A 22,239-nucleotide genomic window follows, 5' to 3' on the forward strand; every position below is an offset into this window, starting at 1 on the left:
TATATATATGAGTTGTCACCTTACTACTCTCAGCTTGGGAAGTATCTACTTACTTGGTCCGTGGGCCACCCCTCTGCTGTGCCTGGCCTCTGGAGCTTCCCACAAAGGCTGGGAGCTTGTTCCTTAATTGTAACCCTGTGTTTGAGCTGAGCATCCTATCAGGCTGAGCTTGCAATTGCAACTCTTGCCTGTCTTTCAAAGTTTGAGTCTTAAAATGTTTTATGCACAGAGGAAACCTGGTGTTCAGTTCAATAGTAGTTTGGGATCTGTTGAATTCTGGAAAGACAATCCATGAATGCACAAGGATGGTATTAGTGTTAGATGAATTCTGAGACTACTGATTTTAAATCAGTAGTCTCAGAATTCATTTTAGGCACTGTACCAACTGATAAGTGTGGATTTGCTGTGGTAGCAGTGTTAGATTTGTGCTGAGAAATAATTCCCATCCTTCTACTGCTTGGGCAGCCATCCAGAGCATTTCTGCCCCTCCTGCTGGGGTGTGTGGAAAAATGGCCACAACGTACACACTGCCCTTTCAACCTGTACATCCAGCACAGATGTGGAAAACTGACTGTAACTGCCCTGAAAAAAAATGCTCTATGTTTTATCTCTTTTTTTTTTGTATTTTGTAGATGAATATATGGAAGCCACAGGCACAGGTGCTGTATTTCTATCTAGTGTCCTTTAAGAAGGCAGACCATTAATTTTTAGCAAAACATGGTTTCACTCTACACCATTTGGAGTGACACAAAGATTGCAAAGCCTTTCAGGCAGATTTTGTATCTTTACCTGTCCCTCCCTCCAAGCTCGTGGAGAGGGGACAACAGCACAACGCCTTGGCCTAGTGCTGTAGAAAATGCAAAAGTTGGGGGCAATAATTTGGGATTAAAACACCAAAGGATTGGTAAGTAAATTTTAGCAGTATAAACTATACAGCCATGGGATCTTTAATCTTGTTTTCCTTTTCGTATTCCTATAAACTTATAAAAAGCTGAACATAAGAGGCTTTTCCTTTGCAAAATGCTTTCCTCTGAATAGGTAACTGCTCTGTACTAGATCATAGAGGTCTTGTAAGTATAATATTGACAGATCTTCTTTAGTGGACACATGGGTTCTGTTTTATGAATTTCCTCTTCTTACAGTTAATACACAATATCCTATTCACATGCTTCTCTCTTTCTCCTTTTTATTCCTTTTTTTTCTCTCTCTCTTTTTCCCCATATGGGCTGAAATCTTATTTTGTGTTACTCAGTATAGACCATTTTGAGGTCTTTCAGTCGTAAAACTTGTTTTGCCTTTGTTGGGGTCAGGTTGTGGCTCATGTTCCAGTGTATTTATGGTGGCTGTTACCAAGAATTAGCCTTGAGAGATTTGCAGTGACATTGTTACTGAAAAGGCAACGTGCTTTTTCACTAAAAACCATCCAGAACTGTACAGTAGTAACAGAGTAATGTCAAAAGTTCCCACCTTTCTCTCACATTGGAGACCTGTTGAAAAGTAGAGAAAATCCCTACTGTGTGGCAAAATGGGATGTGAGAGTCTTTTTATTTTCCTCCTGGCCTGTGGGCTGTAAAGCCTGGATGCAGGAGATAACCTGCATATGCTGTGTATGTGCAGCTGTTTATTTACTGTTCCAGAGGAGGTGTTCAAGGCAGCTGAGGGAGGGGCTGACCACAGATGCTCCTTGTGGAAAACTGGGTTTGTTAGTGGGAAGAGATGAGATTCTGCAGTGATTTGTGGAAGTCAGTGTGAATACCAGTGTGGTTGTTTGACTCTGCCTGGATGCCAGGTGGCCACCAAAGCTGCTGTGTCACTCCTCCTCTTCAGCTGGACAGGAGAGAGAAAACAAAAGGCTTATGAGTTGAGATGAAGAAGGGCAGGGAAATAGAAATGACGAATTACCATCATGGGCTAAACAGACTCAACCTGAGGAAAAATTAATTGAATTTATTTCCAGAGAAACCAGAGTAGGGTAATGAGAAAATAAAACAAAATCTTAAAAAACCCCTTTGCCCTGCCCCTCCCTTCTTCCCTTACTTGTGATTTTCTCTACCTTTCTCCCCTCCCTGTGGCACAAGTGGATGGGGTTGTGGTCAGTTCATCACACCTTGTTTCTGCTGCTCCTCCCTCCCCAGGGAAGGACTCCTCACACTGCTCCCATGTTCCAGGTGGAGTCCCTCCCACAGGAGCCAGTCCTCCAGGAACTTCTCCCACATGATCCTTTCCCTGGGCAGCAGTTCCTCACAAACTGCTCCAGCGTGGATCCCAGCAGCATCACAGGTCATGTCCTGCCTGCTCCTGGGTGGGCACCTGCCCCCACAGGGCCTCCAGCCCTGCCAGGAGCCAGCTCCAGCATGGGCTTCCCACAGGGTCACAGAAAAATCTTAGACTGTAACTTCTGAGGCAGCTTTTATGGAATCATATTGTTACTTACATAGCATATCCTTGAAGTGAATTCTCAGCAAAATAGGAAGACTGTGAGCTGAATTCCTCTGCTTGTTTGGGGAATGCAAAATGTAATCCCTTAGAAATTTCACTGTAATTTGCTGTGATTACTCTCTGCTTCAATTAAGCTATTTCCTGGTTTGATATTTTTTATATAACTCTGCTCTAAACTTAGCTTTAAACTTCAACCTACATGACACCACAAAAATAGATTCATTAGGGGAGCCTCCCTCAGGTGGGTAACATTAAAATAAATAGTAGGTTATCTAAGATACTAAGCCATTGCATGCTAACAGGATTCTACTACCTCAACTGAACTTCCCTGTGAAGAAAGCACTAAACTTGTGGTCTTCAGCCTGAAACTTCCATTTTGCAAGTCTGCCTTCAGGTTCCTGGTGGGCAGTGAGGATCTGTCTGCTGGTAAATAGAGCACGCTGCATCACTTTAAGAAAGCAAATGTTCTCTGTGGCCTTCTTATAGACAAGGAGAAAAACAGCCAGGAGCAATCATTAGAGGTGCCTTATTCCCTCTGTTATTAAGGAAGTAGCTTTGTCCTGACCTTGGCCTTATGAAGAAGGTTTCTAAAGCTGACCAAGGATTAGGGAGTTGTATTAGTCACCAGCGTCCTAAAACTTCTCTGTAACTAAGAGAAATACCACGAGCTGGTTTGTAATGAAGTGTGTGCACTCCTCATCACTTTGTGTTTCCTGTATTTGTCTTTTCACCTCAGCAAGACCTGTGCATTTAACAGTTGTGCAAAGCAGGAGGGAATAGTTACATGTGTGTTTCAATCTTTCCAGGTCTCATCTTTTTATAAAGTTCCCTGTAAAGATACTTCTAGCAACCAAATTAAAAAAAAAAAGTTAGAAATGTCATCTAAATTGAGGAGCTTTTCCAAATGTGTATAGTTTCTGCTCTTCCAGAAACACTTTCAATCCTTGTAGAAATGTCTTCTCCAGCTTTTTTCCCACCCTCTTTTTAATACTTCTGGCACATCTCATGACTTACAGAGGATCCGAAACAGGCATGGCTGCTCTTCTCCTTACACTTACTCATCTATCACTGAGTTCCTTCAGAGGAGCGAATTCTGCTCTGAACTAAGAGCTAAAACTCTGAGGAAATGGTGGTTTAGTTTATCACTCTGTAATGTTTGCTCCAAGAGACCAAAATATTGGTGGCAAAAGCTTTATCTAGATGTTTTCTTCTTTAACGCAAACACAAAAAGGTGTTCTGGCAAAAGGGGGTTTGTGAAGGTAGCTTTTGCCAATTCAGCACTCAGCCACACAAGCAAAAGCATGACTGGTTCAGGGGCAGCTGAAACTGTAGCCAGGCGCCAGCCTCAAGCTGGGTCAGTTAAGAAAAAAACCCACAAAACTAAATGAAACCCTGAGCTCTGCATTTCTCTCTGTCCTGGCTGTGCCAGGGATACTTTTCATGTAGAGTTGGAAGAAAGAAAAAACGCTTCTGCAGCCAGAGACTGTTGTTCTTTCCGGATGTCAAATGTCTTACAGGCAGTGGACTTCTAAAAATTATCTCAAAGCTCCTTTGAGAAATTTAAAAATAGGAATTGCTGCAAGTTGTCTTTTAGAATGTTAATTTTTGAAGCTGCAGAAGAAGTGACCTTATGGGCTTTTCTCACTAGATCTTAACCCCAGCACTTGGTTCCTGTTCGTGTTGCTCTGCCTGTGCAGGGCGAGGGTGTTGCTGCTCCCACAAACCTGGTGTGGGTTTCGGAGGGAAGAAGAGACCTGAGGGGAAATAACCAAAGCAGCAGGGTGAACCAGAGTTGTTTTCCAGCTCCTGACACTATCTCTGAAATGAAGTGTGCTAATATATTACAGGCTGTTCAGTCTCCTCAAACCTTAGATAACCATATCATTGTGTTAGTGCTGAAGTGCAAGGCATGTCACAGCAGAATGATCTTCGGTATCGAGCTGTATATTGCATTTATCTCCCTGCTCTCACTCTGATTCAGAGGAGCTAGTGATAATGGGAAAATTGTGAGACGTGCAAGCTGTCCAAACAGGACGTAGGCAAATGACATGAGAGTGTATTTGAGGTTATTTTCTTCCCCACTATGAAATGAAAATGTTACCATTTCCTTAGGAAGCATGTTCACAGGTTAGCAAAATAAGTAGATAGCAACAGAGCCATGTTGTTATTCCCATTACAGACAAATGAGTTTTCAAAGATACGGAGATCTTTAGTTAAAGTTTTTACATCAATTCCAAATTGTACAAGTGAGCTTAAGATGTCTTTGCATGAGAAAACCACCAGCCCACCAGGTAGTTAAAACATTTTACTGTTATTTAACATTATGTGTCTGATGTTATCTGATCTTATTTATTTATATCTGACTTTACCCACCTTCCTATGAAGCACAGCATCTGCTAAGCAGCATTTTAAAAAATGTGGCGTGGCTGTGTCTGTGGTTGCAGCTGCCACTGTTCTCCAGCACTCCCAGCTCTTCCATCATGGTGGTGGCAGTTCTGGTAGAAAAGTCATTACTTTCAGAGGGACACGAGTAATTTTCTGCAGGTTTTGTGACAGAGGCAAATCCCAGTGCAAGACAAGTAGTGAGAACCTGTGGCAAGGAGGTGGGGACTGGGAAGCTCCTGCTTCATTAAGCAGTGTGTCACTGTTTCTCTGCTGTGGCTGCCTCATCAGGCTGCACAGTCTGAACCTGGAGCATTTTCAGGAATAAAATCCAGGTTATACTAGTCCCCAGGTCTCTCTTCTGTGCCTGCCAAGTACTTGTGCATGTTTAGGCTGAGCCTACAGCAAGCTTTGGGTTGTACTGTGTGTTAACCCTATGCAAATCAATATATGATTTAACCAGATAAATCCACTGCTAGAAAAATGGGTTCTTGCTAAAAAAAATGTTACTGAAATGCCTAACTTATTTGCAAGGGATTTACAGACAAGTTTGGAAATACTACCTACCTATAATATCCAGGAAGAAGAGCAAGGCAGTTTAGTCCTGCTCTCCTATTTTTTGTGGTTAAAGAAGGATGCAATTTCTCATATTGATAATATACATCTGGACATAATCTCAAAATTGATCTGACCTTTTAGAGATTACACACACCTCAAATGGAAAACATTCTCTGTGTCCTAAATTAGAAATTGCACTTTTAAATACCAGCTAATGATTTGCTGTGGAGCACTTATATCCAAATGAAGAATCCTGGTTTTGCCCTGTGTCACTTAACCTTGCATCTTATTAATTACGGAACTTATTTGTTTGCTTTGTAAAACACCAGAACAGAGTTCTTAATTACATTAACAGTCTTCATTATCTGGGATAACGATCAGCCTGTTCTTAGGAAAGACGTAAACCTGAAATAGCATGAAGAGTAATTTCCTCTCCAAGCTTCAGTGAGGTTCCTCCACAGGCCATTTTTACCAGCAGTGACATCGTTCTCTCCTTGCCTTTGGTGCCTTAATTTAGTGGCTATATTAAGGAAAACTCAGGCTGAAAACACCCTTTTCATTCACTGTACTGTTTAAAAGGCTTTGCCAGCCTTTATCTGTAACACACATGCTATTTCTTCTCATGCCAATGAGAAACGAGCAAATATTAAAATTAAGTGAACTGCTCGTTGCAAGGGGACTGGAAAGAAGAATAGATATAAGTAAATGATGAAAAATTACAGGAATATGGTGGTAAATTGAAAGTGAAATTGAAAGTCTGTATTTCTGCAGTATTGTTGGTTGTTGTAGTGAAGGAAAACCCCTCTATCAGATAGTTCTAGAGCACAGTTAAATAGCGAGTGTGCACTGTCGTGCCTGTGGTAGCCTTCAGGTATTAAATTATTCTTGCAGAAGTTGAGCTGCAGTGTGAACTGGACCCTGCAAATCCCCTTGCCCTTCCCATGAGGGCTGCATTAGTTCTGGTCAGATCCCAGCAGAAGTAATCCTTCCTGCTCTCCCTCTGCCTCAGCTTTGATCTGAGTCCTTGCAGATGACTTTCTCAATAAAATATAGCACATGCCTATCACTGTTCCCGTGAACCCCAGGAATGATGAGAAAGTTCCTTTTCATGATCATTCCTCTCCATAGAGTTTTATTTAACTTCTCCCTCCCTGCATCAGGAACAATTGTGAGCCCGAGGTGTGCACAGGGGGACACCAGCCACAGGCAGGGGGACACCAGCCACAGGCAGGGGGACACCAGCCACAGGCAGGATCCACATGGCCCTGCTGTGACAGGGAGCTCTGCAGAGGTCTGCTCAGCAAACCCGGGGCAGGGTTTGAGAGGGGAAATGCTGGGCTGTAGCTTGAAGGGAGGGAGAGGATGCTGAAAGGAAACGGGGAGTTCAGTGCCTTCCTGAGATGTGGGAGCTGTTTCTCTTGGTTTCTGCAGCAGAAGAGGGTGGTAGCCGTGGGACCACATCCTAGCATGGTCTGGAGCACATCCTGATGTGGTTCTGAGCACTGGCTACTGTGCACAGTGTGTCTGCCACGGCGGGAATACTTAACTCTTTGTTCTGGATAACCCAAACTGGAACTGCTGTTTGGCTGGGTTGGGTTTTGCTGGACAAGGAGCTTTCTGAATTTTGGTAGATGAGGTATTTTCTTCCTAGATTAAGCTAAATTTTCAGGATGTTGGGCCTTTCCATCTTTTGCCTTGGCAAAGTTGCAGTTGATCTGTCCAAAAGCGTCCAGCTCCCCTTGTGTGTCTGCTGGGTCATCTCACCTTTTGGGGCTGCACAGGTTTGAAATCCTCTGCTTGAACATATTTGCGATACAGTTCATTTGAAAAAAAAAAAAAAACAGCAAAGATACAGGTGTGATGTGAAGGAAGGCTTTGATCCTCTTCCTTCAGAAGCCGGGGATATGCTTCCTTTTTTCTCTCAGCCTCTGACAGAAAATATTGTAAGAAAGATAGTGAAGGAATTGGAGGAATTGATGCTCTTTAGTATTCAAATGTAATTTAAATGCAACATGAACTTCCTTTATAAAACATGTTGCATAGGGAGCAGAGACCTCTACTGAACCCAAACCCAGCACTGCTGTCAGTGGGGAGTGGAGGGTGGCCTTCCGAGTTATTTTAAGCGCTTTAGTGCCAAAACAACTGATCTGCTTCTGGCCCAGTGTGTTTCTGCCTCCTCTCACAGATGTCCCAGTGGTGGGCTAGGAAAGGGAAGTGCCTGTTCTTGCCCAGCTGTGGGATGCAGGGTGGAGAAACCAGACCAGCACAGTGGTTGAGGAAGGTGTGGAGCTCATCTTGGGCGTTTGGAGATGCTGTGGGGTGGCTGTTCAGGGTGAGGAAGTTGCCATTAAGGCAATAGTTGGGGCAAGCTCAGCTGAAACAAAGAGCAAGGCAAATGCAGTCTGAGCAATAGGAGATCCCTGAGCACTGACCCCGCAGTGACCCGAGCAGCGCTGGGGACACCTTCAGCCCCTGGATCCCACTCAACTTCTGTGGGACAAAGAGACCTCTGCTACATCCCCAGGGCTGATCCACCCTGAGAACACAGCCCTGCAATGTGGGGGTGCTGGCAAATGCTGTTTTGCAAGAGCTAAGCCCTTGCACTGTGTCTGTTTGCTCATTTTTCTGCTTACAGGCTGCATGTTAGAAGCTTGAAAAGAAAGGGATTGTCTCAGAGAATCCTGGATGTTTCAGGCATTAAGTTCCCATCAAGCTGCATTTTCTTTGTTCAAAGGTACCTGGTTCTCATTTGCTGGTTTTGTCTCCTGAAGTTAAAAATCACCTTCAGGGGAATGGAGGGGCCCATTAGGGGAGTGTTGACCTTGAGGCTTTGCCCAATATGAATTCCTCTCACCCCAGTCATCGTTTCTTTGGTTTTTTCCTAGCATAACAATACTCCTATTTCAGCTTTTTGATTAATGGCATGAGTAAATAGATCAGAAAGCAGCAGAACAGGCCATAAAAAAGCCTCTTTGCTCTGCAGCCCTTCTTCTGCCCCCAGGTCCCTCAGCTGATCTCCAGAGAAAACTTCTGGCAAAAGTAGAGCTATTCTTAGTAAAAATACCCTAATTTAGAGGGAAACATTTGGATTTGTTCCTTCTCTTTTAGCATATTACTGCCCCATCATGCTCCCCCACTCAGCTTGCAGTCAGAGGAGTGCTGTCTCTACCCACAAGTGCATTTAGGACAGGTGAGCTGGTTCATGTTGGAGGGCTGTTGTGGAAGAGTGTCACTGCTGGGACAAGCAGGAGCAATGTGTGCCTTGAAAGCTGTTTTGCCAAACAACTGTTAATATAGAAAAACAAACAGATTTTCTAAATATATCTTGGGGAGAAGTTGTGTTCTCTCTTGGAAAGAGGGGTTGACCTTTAGAAGAATGAAAGAGTTTTAAAAGAACAGTGAAGAGGGAAAGTTATACGCGTTACAATTTTCAGTGTGGCAAGACATTCACTCGGCTCACTCAGTTCACATTCACTCACAAATCCAGTTCAATTTTAGTGCTCAACCCCTGTTTATGTAATAAGTTCCTAAGGCTATTAATACCAGCCTTTTACCTTATTATCAAATCGTGTAAAAATAAAATTATACTCTATAATACCATGAGAACCCTTACAAAAATGTGCCATTAGACAATTCTGTTGCAACACAGCAACTCTGCAGACTGCAGGGAAGTATTTCTGATACAGTGTAATTGTATCAATAGTATTTTCAACACCCTTCGTTACTGAGGAAGAAAGAACCATATATATAAATACCATATATAAAATAGCAGATTTTGAAGTTCTGATTTCAGGGCTTGACTATTACAAAAGTGCTTGAGTGAAATCTTTGTACGAACTGTATTTGAAACAAATCCACAATTGAAAAAGTTTCATGTATCATTCCTCTTCTCTCTCCCACTCTTAAATTAACGATTGTTTTATTTTAGTTATTTTAAGATGGGAAATGTTTTGACAGCGGAGTTGTAACATTAAAAAAAATATTGCTGAAAAAAAAAATCCTTTTATTCCCTTTAATCCAGATTCTCCAGATCCAAAGATTTATTTCTGCCTTCAGAATTACCCTCTCTTCTTAAGTGGACAGTAATTGATAGTGCACATCATGATAATTAGTCTAACGAGTCTCCTAAACCCTAAGCCCCACAGCTATCTTTAAGTTCCACTTGTCTTCACTGTAACGTAAATAAAAACTTCAGAAGAGGACTGAAAATGAATTTGATAGCGAGGGAGCCTTGTTGTCCTCTCCAAGGGGTTTCCTCTACTCATTTTTAATGAGGCCCATATTAGTTGTCATTTGTACCTTCCCTGATGAATAGTTTGGGAAAAAAGCTTTCTCTGTGCACAGCGAAATTTGTGCCAAGTTGCTGACCTTTGCTTTTGGTGAGACCTCATTTGAGTCTTAGTCCCAAGCCCAAACATATTGTTGGATCAATCACACTGATTTTTGGCTCAGATAGTAACACAGGGCTAATGAGTTGTGCTGTGTACACATTAACCTCAGACCCAGGGCGCTCACGGCAGGCTCGGAGCAGAACGCGCCGGGCTGCAGGAAAGACACTCAGTGCAGGCATCTTAATGGAAGGAGACAATTAAAAACAGTAGGGCAGTAGCACAGGTTCAGTGCATGTGGGATGGGGGATTTAATCAAAGCTGGAAAAACAAATTGCCTTCTGTTCTGGTTGGGAAAAAAAAAAACCCACCACAGTACCATAAAGGTGCTTTATGAACTGTGAAATAGAGAGGGAAGCCTGAATGTTTAAACAGTAAGACAATGATTCTACTGCCAAAGGGAATCTGCTTCGGGGAACAGCCTTTGAGTAACACCAGATTTAATCTTGTCAGAGCTTACAATTTAATGGATATAATGGTATTGCAAGGAATTTGGGAGCATTGAGGGGTTTTTTTTTATTAGTAGATACCTTTTTTAGCAATACTTTAGCAAAGTTCTCCTTATTCATAAGTAAAATTCTTAAGACTAATTGTTGAATTACTGCAAACAGCCAGAATCCCTGGTTTTAAAGGATGGTGTTTCTGATCATTCCAAAAGCAACACTTCTCTCAAAGGACAAGATTTTGAGCTCATTTTACAATTCTAAATCTAGGAAGAGACAGTATTTTGCTAATCATCCTCATGGAGAGATAGACAAAAATCCCAACATGCACAATATCCTTGTACTACTGACTGTTTTCCTCACTTGAAGGATTAGGAAAGGAAGGAAGAGTTACTAAATTACTAGTATGAAAGCAACATTTTCAATTTTAATTTTAATTTTAATGTAAGCTCTAAACAACCACATGCAAGGGACAGAGAAACAGAGACAGAATAAATTTGATTTCTACACATCACACAGAGTTTTGTGTCCTTCCCTTTGTGCAACGAAAACTGATCAATAAGGCTGAAAGACTGTTACTGCTTCAAACAGAAAATCCAGTGAAATCAAATGGAAAAACCCAAAGAACATAGACATCCAGTTTTTGGATGCAAGACATCAAACAGCTGAAAAGCTCAGGGTGAGAAGGGGGTAGGAGTATCCAAAACAGGATCTGCTAAAAGAGGAAAGTTCTCTACAGGTATGAGAAGCTGCCCCATCCTGCATTATGGCAGTGCTGGAAGGGGATTTTGGCTTGTAGAGTGAGCCTGTTCAATAGTCAGGGTACAGAAAGGGGATCTGGAGCCAAGGTGTGTGTCTGGCTGTACGTCTGAGGGACAGATGCCTTGAGGTTTGGACCTTCTGCTCTCAATGCAGTGACACTGCTCTTGAAGACAAATGGACTTGCCACAGGTTTTCTGGGGTGTTTCTGGATTCCCTGAGTTTCAGGGGTTCCTGCAGTAGCAGTAGCCCTGCTGGAAGGAAGCACCTGGGCTTTAGTCACTAATGGCTGTTAGCTGCAGTGAAGATTCCTGAAACTGTGTGAACACATCTTGTTATTCTTGGAGCTTTTTTGTTTATTCATTTCTGCTGAGCAAATGCTGCTGTGCAAACATTCATTTGTTGATCTTGTGCTGAAAATAGTTGCAGACATTGGCCAGAGTAGCTGCCAATGTGTAGTGTGGCTATAGCTGCTTTTTTGTACTTCATGCTGGAAATGCCAGTGATGTTTATGGAAATGGCTCTAAAAGGTTCACTTTGAAGAGAAGCCTGCTACAGGAATAGAAGCTTACCTATTTGTTTGGGGAATGAAAAGCTTGTACAATATTACGAAAATAAATAGTTTATGGTGTTTTCTCTGGCTTCTGTCACCCTGGGAAGTTTAGTGCGGGGCTCTTCAGGTTGGGGAATACATTAAAACTTCATGTTTAAACATACACATATATTCATTCCACAAAAAAAAAAGCTTATTATTGCTATGTTCTTTGGATCCCTGAATCACAGGGTTAAAGAATACATTAATATTCTCCCACATAAAATTTCAAAACAGAGGTTTAAATCTGCTTGCCCAAAATTGCAGGCATGTGTTAGCAAGGCAAAGGCAACTGGAAGAAATGGAAGAAGCTGGAAGTGTTGCAAAGAAGAGCAGATTGAAAGGGGTTGCACAGCTTAAATGAGGCAGCACAAGAACCTTTTATGTGATGTTTCTGTCTGGTTTTGTGGGTTTGGGGAAGGTTGGCTATTGAGGATGAGCTGACTTGCTGTTGGATTCTTCCTTTGCTGTTGCAAGAGTTTGAAATGAGAAAGACAGCAGCACAGATTCTGGGGGTGGTTGTTGTGGCTAATAACATAATTTTATAGCCAAAGCTGGAGTGCCATGGTGTGAGATTGCAGCAGAAATAGTACCAATAGGAGCAGACCCTGCTCCAAACTCTAACCATGTGAGTGGGCAAGAAAAGGAAGAAGGAAATGTGGGACCAAAACGTCTGATGTGTCCCTGCTATGATTTTTGTTCCTCTGGGACATAAGCCAAATGGATAAATGCAGAAGGACAATTAGAGCTGAGGGAAAGGGAAGAATGGGACAGCACTGGAAGAAATTGGAAGATTCTGAGCTGGGGAGGCTGGAGAAAGGTGACAGTGGAAGGAGCAGCTTGTTGGTGAACTGCAGAGAGCTCTGGGTATAGACAGGTGTACAAAATATTGAGAGGGTGGGAAGGTATTGAAATCTTCTCCACTGGAAAGAATAAGACCAGCCATCTCTGCACCCTTCATAGCCGCATAAGATTAACTCTTCACAGCTGCAAGAAGACTTCAAAGAGAGGAATTTTAGCTCCTCTCTCTTATTTTCCTTCAGATTGGACTCAGAGTTTGCACTCATCAAAGGTCATGTACATCATCAGTTTCTATTTTGTCTAGATACATCAAGTAAAACTTCAGTGTTATCCTCTTCAAATAACTTGAAACAGCTGCTTGGATATTTGCAAGGGCAAGCAGAAGGACTGGGTTGTGGTTATAGGATCACATTCAAATGAGTGAACAACCCAAAAAACAGTGACAAGGAGGCAGCCACTAACCGATAATGGTTACACACCTGCAGCTCTCTGTGGACCTGCAGAGGGGTTCACAGTTCTGGAAACAATGGCTTTACAGGCTGCTCTGCTAAAAAATGAAATATAAGAATACCAGCCTCAGCAGTAACAGAGATCTCAGACTGCTTTTCTTCTAGGGAAGCAAATGTTGCCTTGTGTCAGCCCCAGACTTTATCAGCTTAGTGCCCAGGATTCAGCAACAGCAAAGGTTATGTGCATGTGCAGATATCAGCAAATGAAGTTTGCTTCTCTTTATCTTCCCCTTCTATCACTCTGCAGCTCAGCCTCAGCATTCTCCATCACTGACTGCCCCTGCCTCTGATGCTGGCTGGGCTATCTGAGCATGTCTGCTGTCTGAGGATGTACTTTTAATAAATGGTGCATTTAAAGGGGTACTAGTTATATGCATGAAAATGTTGTAACAGCTAGCCTGATTTCCATCTGGCATAACTTAGGAGTAAATCCATTGACGTCAGTAGAACTGAAAAGATATAAATATAATTGAAGTCAGACCCTATATTTTTAAGGTTAAGCCTAAAAGACACTGTAACTTACTCTCCCTCCTCTCCCCTCAAATCCTTTCTTTTTCAAGCTCTGTCACAAATTTAAATGTCTTAATTAGGATTTCATCTGTTTCTGCCCAGTTTAATTAAGGATCTGTCAGTAAAGAATTTTAGGAGATGCAGAGGTGAAGCTCTCCTGACCCCCTACCTATCTTTAGAAAATCTCACTGGCTGTTGGTTCTCAAAAACCATGGCAGCAGTTGTTCTTTTCTGCCTTGGTCAGTGGTGTCAAGCTGTGTATCTGTAGCTATGTTTAGTTCAGAGCACAAACATGAGGCAGAAATGGAAGCTTTTTGGCAAGCAAAGAACATGGTTTTCAGCCCATTCACACAGAATGGTGTTAATTAATAGATTGTTTTCTGACAAATAGTTAATTGTGCCTGACTGTTTTCCATATGGCTAAGGAAATAAAAAAGCCAATGAGGACAGGGTATTTTAAAAATCCAGAAATTTTGGTATGAAACTGCTGATATGATAGCCAGTGCAATCCCATTTGCTCTACTTCTAAAATGGGTTAAGTGAATATTAGCATATAACTATGTAATGAAATACATAGTTCCCAATTTTCTTTTTGCAGTGTTACTCAACTAAATTACTTAAGATTTTTCTACCAATATATAAGATGCTTAGGCCAGTACAAACTACAGAAGAAATCTCAGTGAATAGACAAATATTTCTCTCTGTTGCAGGAATAAAAGCAAGAGAAATAATTTGTAAAATTTCCTCGTAAAATTTTCCTTTAGAGCAAGTATATTTCTAACACCAAGGGTGGAATTAGGTGTAGTCACTTGGTGATATTCACACATGTTTGTCTTCTTGGAGTTTCCACTTTCTTGCAGGTGCAGAAGTTACAGCAGCTCTGTGATGTTCAAGTTATCCTCAGTCAGCTCATGCTGTAAATGCCTGGCACTTGCTGGCTGGAGTGATTTATTAGCCCACAGCAGGAAAGAAACTTCCATTGATCAAATCAGTTGGTTCAGAGATCATATGTCTCTTGTGCCAAAAATAATTTCTCTTTGGATAGGGGGTATGTTTGTTGAGAGATCTGAAGATCTAATGCTGTTACCAGAAAGTTCATTATTTTATTAAATTATGTATCTCAGGGATATTTCTTAAATCTGAAACCTTAGTTTCTTATCCTGGCTCCACAAGTAGATAATCTGTAGCATGCAATCTGGTTATACTAACTTTGGAGATTAACTTTATTCCTCCAAAGTTTTTCTTCTAGAAGGATGTTCAGTTCTCAGTAGAATCTTCTGAAAGTAGTTAAATGCTGTAATTATTTTAAAAATATGAAACACTGAGAATTAGAACAGATAGAGAGCATTAGCTTTAAAAATTACATAGCTTACAGTATGTAATTTGCTGATATTTGTAGAATTTGAGTCTGATTGATGGCCCTAATTGTGCATTTTAAAGTAATCTAGACTAAATAACATGGCACAGCACTAAAGCCATTTGTCCTGTGTGGTTAATTTAAAGCTCAGCATATAACTGGTAACTGCCAAGTAGAATATTCTTTGTCTTCCTTGTGTAGCTCTGTTGAATATTCATAATTTCTATTAACACATTCAATTTTTTTTTTTTGGGGGGGGGCAGTGGTCATAGATAGTAGATTAATTAAAAGAGTTGTTATAAACCCCTGGGCTGTGATGTTGCCTGGTCTTGTAATATAAACAGTATCAGATCTGGGAAGGTCATGCCTCTTGGGAAGTGGTAGCTCACATCCTAATAGGTGGCAACCTCATAGCTTGAATATTTTTACTTTAGGGATATTTCTTCAACTGCATCTTCTGAAATAAATAGGGTTTATGAAAGCTGAGCTCTCATTTTTATTGTGTGTTCCTAGCCACAGAGAAAAGCTTGAAACTATGGAATGTCAGCAAAGCAAAAAGGCTTGATGTATCAGCAAGAATTAAAAATGTATTTTAAATACCAGGCAAACCTCAGACTGATTTTCCAGCCCCAGTTGACATCCCCAAGGGAAATTTGGCTGACTACAGTTGGTAACAGTGGTTTCCTATTAAAGCTGCCTTGCCAGTTATTTTTGCATCATTAGGGATGTGTGTGTTTCTTCATGTGCCACACAGTTAGTGGTGACAGCTGTCCAGCACATCACAGACCAGTGACAAACTGCAGTTACCCTCAGCTCTGAACTTCCTCTCCTGCATCCTTCCCACCTCCCCATTTCCTCTGTGACCATTGCTCTCCTGAAATTACTTTGGTAGGGTTACAGTAAAGACCATCTTAAAAATGCTTTTAGCTAAAGAAGCAAATTCAAGTTTTCTATTAGTCTCCCGAGCATGTAATGATACCTGAACTCAGAGTAACCCCAGGAGCACAGTGGCATGTGCTCCAGTATGGGCAGTGATTTCCTAGTGGTGAAACTGGCCTAGGACTACAATAGAGTAGCTGAGGATTTCTGTCAGGAAAGCTTTTAAAGAGCAGGCTAGACAAATCTTGGGAACAAAGGCTGTCCTCCCCTGAGCAGTGTTCATCTTTCAAGTCCTCTAGGAGGTTCCTGGGGTGACACAGCTGGTGAGGGAGCCAGCTCAGGAAGGCCCCTGGCTGGACCTGTTGTTTGGGGACAGAGAAGGACTGGTGTGATCTGATGGGTGGCTGGAGGCCGCCTTGGGCACAGCGGTCACAAAATGAGTTTTCAGTTTTTGGAGAGATAAGGAGGGGTCAACAAAACCAGTAACGTGGGCTTTTGTAGGGCAGACTTGCATCTGTTTAGGAGACTGGTTCAGAGAATCCCTTGGGAAGCAGTCCTGAAGGGCTGGACAGGTTCAGGAAGGAAATCCTAAAGGCGCAGGAGCAGACCCTCCCTGTGTGCTGAAAAGGGAGCTGGTGGGGATGAAGACAAGCCTGGCTGAATGGGGAGCTTTGACTGGAACTCAAGACAAAAAGTTTGTGACCTTTGGAAGATGGGATGGGGAACTCAGGAAGACTACAAGGATGTTGTGAGGTTATATTGGGAGAAAACTACAAGGGTAAAAGCCTGTGTAGAACCTTACCTGGTTGCTGTGGTAAAAGACAAAAACGTTCCTATAAACACATTAAAAAAAAAATAAAAAAAAGGAAGACTAAGGAGAATCTCCAGCCCTTATTGGAGGTGAGGGAACATACAGTAACAAAGAATGAGGAAACAGCTGAGGTATTTAAAGCCTTGTTTGTCTCAGTCTTTAATGGTAAGACCACTTGTTCTTTGAGTACCAAGTCCCGTGAACTGGGCTAATGGTTGAAACTGATGCTCTTAGAGGTCTTTTCCAACTAAAAAATTTCAATAGTTCTATGATTCTCTCTTCAGCTCTCTTTCTATGAATCTAAGTATTCATATTTCTGAACCAGTGATTGGTTTGGATTGATTTCTGCCTTTCTTCTTGAAGACAGAAAAATTATATTCTCAGTTTTTCATGGGGAAAGTGGCACTTTTGGTTGGATACCATTTGTCTTCTGTACAGATTCCATAGAAACCTAACAAATCTCAAATAAAACAGAACTCTCCAAAAGGGCAAAGATTTAAAATTCAGTTTTGTCTTCATTAAGTAGTGAAAGAAAGTGAATTGGATATCAAATGGAATAGCTTTTCATTTCTTACTATTTCTGGCACCCTGGGATCCACTCCTGTGAAGAGCCACCAGGAGGACCTGCTGGGAGTTCTCCCAGCTCTCCACACTGTTCCAAGGGGTAGCAAACTGAATATCTCTCTGGTGAACAGAGGTCTCTTGGAGCTCAGCTGGCTTTCTGGGGAAAAAATAATCCTGCCCATCAGAAAATGTTGAATGTGATAAATCAAATTGAAAAGTGCATGTTTAATATTCTCCCTCCCCCACCCCACAAGCCCAAAAAAAAAAGAAACCAAAGCAAAACAGGCATGTTGGTTGAGTCTGTTAAATAGCTTGAGGAGGTCTGTTGTTGTGATAATGGAGGTACTGACTTCGTAACCATTTTAAAAAAGGTTTCAAACAAATTGTTTTGAAGCTGACAACTAAGTAAATAAATAAATTAGAAAAAAAGACAAGGGTTTTTTTTGTGACAAATTTATAAGTAAATTTGAATTCCGAATTGTGAATTCTTTCAAAATCAAGTGAAATTACTAAGAATTCTAATTGAATTTTTGCTTTTATAATAAGGCTTCCAAATATTTTTCAGCATACTCAAAATTCCAGTTGATGAAGCACAGCATACAGATTTTAATTGTTTTTTGAAGGTAGCACATTTTTGTGCCAGGCATGTAGTGAATTCACTGATTTGCTCGAGGTCATTAGATGCATTGCTATCAGTATTACTGAATATTGATCAATGACACACAGACTGAAATGACACAGTATTCTGGATTGTCCTTCAGACAACATAGTAACAATGAGAATGAAACATCTTGTTCTCTCTGTATTGCTCCCCTACTATTTTTTTCTTCCAGCACTTGTCATTTATTATGACCCTTGAGTAAAGTAGTCAAATCTGTCAGTCTTCAAAAGGTACCAGTCATGATGGGCCATTAGGGAATATTAGGGAAGACAATGTAGTAGACAAAGGCACAGAACATCTCCTGGGATAGATTTCAGTCACTATAGTTTTAATGTAGACATTGATGATTACCTGTCCTTCGCCAAATAGACACTGTAATAATTTCAAATTGCATTTTTCATGTTTCAGCCATCGTTAAAAACTGCAAGCTGCTTTCAATCAAAAGTCCACCTCCAGCATTAACATTTGATTGGATGCAGTTGAAAACTATTCTTGAGATATTTAGAAATCCGCACACTTTTACTGGATTGAAGTAAATGCTGGTATCTTTTGAGGCAATAGGTATTATTACTCCTTTATCTTAATGTGGAACCCATTCATTTAGCAGAGGTCAGATTCAATTGCAAATTATAGACCCTTCAGGGCCAGCAAGTTGAAACTGTGGTGTCTGCACATGGATTCTGCTCTTGTGCAATTACCAATATGCCCCACTGATGATGATGTACTCCCTCAAAATGTGCTTCACCTTGGCTGGAACAGAACACTGCTCACAGCACAGATCCAGCACACAGTAACCTGCAGGACATGGCAGGGATCAGTGGCTGTTCCTGGTATCCTGGAGCATTCCTGTTTTCCCCACCAGTGAGTAGCAGTATCTGTTCTTGGGCAGTTGCACAGGAATGTGGTAGAGCTTCCAAAGCCTCCAACACCACGTAGAATCTCTTTCCTTCTGTGGCTGATGTGCAAAATAACGCCAGGGACTGAAGCAGAAGACACAGGACTGTGCTGTGCTCCTTCTTGGTTTTTCACAGGGCAGACCTGGCTTACTGGAGGAAGCAGGCTGCTCCATTTTAAAGGGAACTACAGGTTTTTCCCCAGCACTAAGTTTTTAATGCTTTGGGGTCCAGTGATTATTTGGGAGACAACACTAGATGCTCACCTCTTCCAAAACTAAGCTGCATCTTAGAAGTACAGTTTCTACCACATTTTAGTTTTGTGATTTTTATTTAAATATTTATTAAACTTAAGATAGCTGCTGTCAGCAGCTTTTTGGTGATATGTTCATGAGACATGTTTCAGAAAACAAGCTTATAGCCACTCTCACATGCAGTAGCCCAGACACCTCACAAATAAGTTATGCAGGCACACACAGTAGATTCAAAGGTGTCTGCTAATAGCATCTTCCCTTCTATCCTGAATGTGTGGTTGTGAGCATGCTGGAAGAGAGATAGATTGCTGTGTGAAATGCTGGTGCTGGCAGATCAAACAGTTCCTGACAGGTCGTGGAGGTAAGTACTTGAGATGGCCTCCACTTTTACAGAGTTTTTGCTTATAAATAGCAGGTTTGTGCTCACTCCCACTCTTCAGGCTTTCCATTCATTTGTTCAATCAGTATAACTGATTAGAAAAGCCTGGAGTTAATGGTCTCTCCCTCCCTTTAGTCCTCCCTCCCCTGTGCCTCTTTTACAAGCAGTACTAAAACTGTGACCTCTTCCAGTCCAGGTTTGTTCCCAGTCAAGTTGTCCTTGAAGGTCAGTTGAACTTTAGCTGTCCACTATCTCCTGATCAGCCTCAGTGGCCAGTGGAGCTGTGCTGATCTTCCTGTGTGTCTGACTTGCATCTGTCCCTTACCTTACAGGTTGACTTACTCTGCCCTTGAGTGATGAAATGTCCTCTTAACTTCTCTGTTCTCCCCTGGCAATTTCTGAGAAGCAATAAAAATGAGAACAAGAAAAGATAGCAAAGTGCAGGTTTTTCTACAGAAGTAATTTGGTTCAACACTATCATTTCAGGAGTGGACCTTTGCTATTTGCAAAGCTTTGCTATCATAAATTACCATTACTCTAATTTCACACAGTGCTGTCATGGTCTGAAGTCACTGCTATAGAAGAAAATGTGTTTTACCCAGGAAGTGTACTTCTTGAATCACAATGGTCACCTTAACTAAGATGAAAAGTAATCAAAGTCCTAACAAATGGTGTGGGGCATTTGCCATCTGCTGTGCATACTGGCTGTTTGGTTTTCCCTGGAAAGACTCGTGACATTATCAGGAAGTTAGAATCTCCTGTCTCAATGAAGAATAGCTCTTACTTATGGATCTTCAAATCCTAACTTCATGCATAGCAGAAGGATTGGGGGTCATGGTTGAGATTTCAAAAACAGATGAATTACCATTTTGTCCCTCTTTGAGTCCCCTAGACATGGATTTTTATATATGTAGTTAATCAGCTTCTGTGGATCTCAAGATAACACATCAGGATTTAAAACTTTTTTCATGTTATTGTGTAATATATTTTTACTTAACATAAAGTGAATGAGGTTTAGGTGATGCTGGGTTTTTCACTCCCTTATGTTTCTTATCTTCAATCTGCTACAATGGAAATGCAGAGTGTTAGACTCCATAAAGACAGAAGGATCAAGGATGCACTTCTTACACAGCTCTAAAGGATTTAAGGCTCAAGGCAAATTACGCTGCAAAACCTTTAGTAGTGATAACTATTTTGTATTACTACTGCATTCGTATTGATGCAGCATTCATGGAATACATGCATGAAAAATTGTATGTGAACAGAATAATTATACAACCAACTTTAACTCAGGGGCAATCCATATGATGACTCTGTGATCCAAATCTGGACTTCTTCAGTTTTTTCTGGTATTTCATAGACTCACAGAATAATATAGGTTGGAAGGATTTCAACCCCCCTGCTCTAAATAGACCCAGCTAGACCAGCTTGCTCAGGCCCTTGCCTGGTCATGTTGTGAGTAACTTGAGGGGTGGCTATTCACAGTCTGTCCCAGTACTTGACCACCATGACACATGGAAAAGGTTTCTCTGAGTATCAAATCAGAATTCCCCTTGCTTCAATTTGTGTATATTTAATGACATCCTCTTCCAGTGCACCTCCAAGAAGAATTTGGCTCCATCTTCTCTGTAGTGTGGAAGACATGGTACCCTCCAGGCTTTGTTTCCCAAGGGCACGATCTAAAGAGTTATTAGAAAAATTCCAGCTGACTTCACCAAACTCTGGAACAAACCTCTATAGCAAAATTGGGATCAGGCATTCCTGTTTGGCTGTAGGAAAGGTCTCAGATCACCTGCCATTCTTGCATGGGTGAGTTCACAGCACTCAGGCACTTTTCTTGCATTTAGAGGTCTTTGGATATGAGCCAGAGCTGTTTGAAAATCTCATTAGTCTAGAGAGTAAGGACATTGTTAGAAAGTATTGCTGTGTTGATGTGTTTGACTGTGATCATTTTGGCAAAAGTTGGCTTGTGTCTTGTCATTTTAAAGGATAATGAGAAGCAGTTCAGACCTGTTTTGAGACTGAGTGTGGTGGCCGTGCCCAGCAGGGCCCGGGCTGAGCTGTCAGTGCTCTCCTGGCTGTGCCCGGGGTGCTGCAGGGGTTGGCTCAGCCCCGCGCGGCTCTGGCTGCGGCACAGCGCGGGCGCCTTGGCCGAGCATGCATCGCCCGCTGCTCGCTGTCTGCAGGAGGCAAACCCTGCCCTTTGGGGGATTTCCGTGTGCACATTGACTGTAATCCAGATCTGATAATGGCACGAGCCACCTCTGAGCCATCGCTGAGGTCAGAAAAAGAGAAAAACAAAACCAGACACATTTTCATTAGCTTCTTTTTAAATCCTAAACAATGTGCACATTATTTCCTGTTTAAAATGACAAAGTTTGGCAGCAAAACACATCTCATCCGCATGTGGTACGGGAGGTGTTGATATCCCCTGCCTACGCTGTCACTCACGCCCACTCCTGCATCGCAAATTGCCTCCCATCAAATGAGCTCGCGCAAATATCAGCGTTGTTGCATATGCTGGGGCTTGCAGGATGTATTTCTGCATCCCTGCTGTTCATCTTGCAAAAACCCTTTTCAGTCCCAGCTGTTATTTTCAGGAACTGACAAGTGGGTTTCTGTAAATTAATCAAATTTATTCTGAACATGGATGTAACCCTTCATCAAAAGACAATGAAAAGGCAAGAAATACGTAGCAGAACATATCCCAGCCTGTGTCAAATCTGGCTTGTCAGCACAGAGAGATTTTAAGAAAGAGGTAAAATAGCAAGAAAATTCTTTTTTGGTTGCTCCTCCTGTTCTCAGTTCAGAGGATAGTTTAGGTCTGGGATTTAGGAGGAGGTGTTGGAAAAGTACACTTACTGTAAACATAAACTTGCTACCTTCACAGTGGTCTCTGAAAAGACACATTTTTGATACTTGCTGCAGTGGAGTCTGCTGGCAGTTTGTAATTTGTTTACTAAACTGGGAATGTAATTAAAATGTCCCTTTTGAGGTAACAAAAATATAAAACAGCTTTTCAGAGTAGACCAAGGCTTCTAATTTAATTATATGTAAGCC

The 22,239-nt window shown here is 41.6% G+C and overlaps 1 protein-coding gene across 2 annotated transcripts in view; it reads left to right on the forward strand.

The window, feature by feature from the left end:
• Window positions 1-22,239, forward strand: part of SNTB1 (syntrophin beta 1) — a 119,591-nt gene that overhangs the window by 69,760 nt on the left and 27,592 nt on the right. The gene's annotated exons all lie outside the window — the stretch shown is intronic.

This window comes from Prinia subflava, chromosome 1, assembly GCF_021018805.1.
Source record: "Prinia subflava isolate CZ2003 ecotype Zambia chromosome 1, Cam_Psub_1.2, whole genome shotgun sequence".
Classification (NCBI taxonomy): Eukaryota; Metazoa; Chordata; class Aves; order Passeriformes; family Cisticolidae; genus Prinia; species Prinia subflava.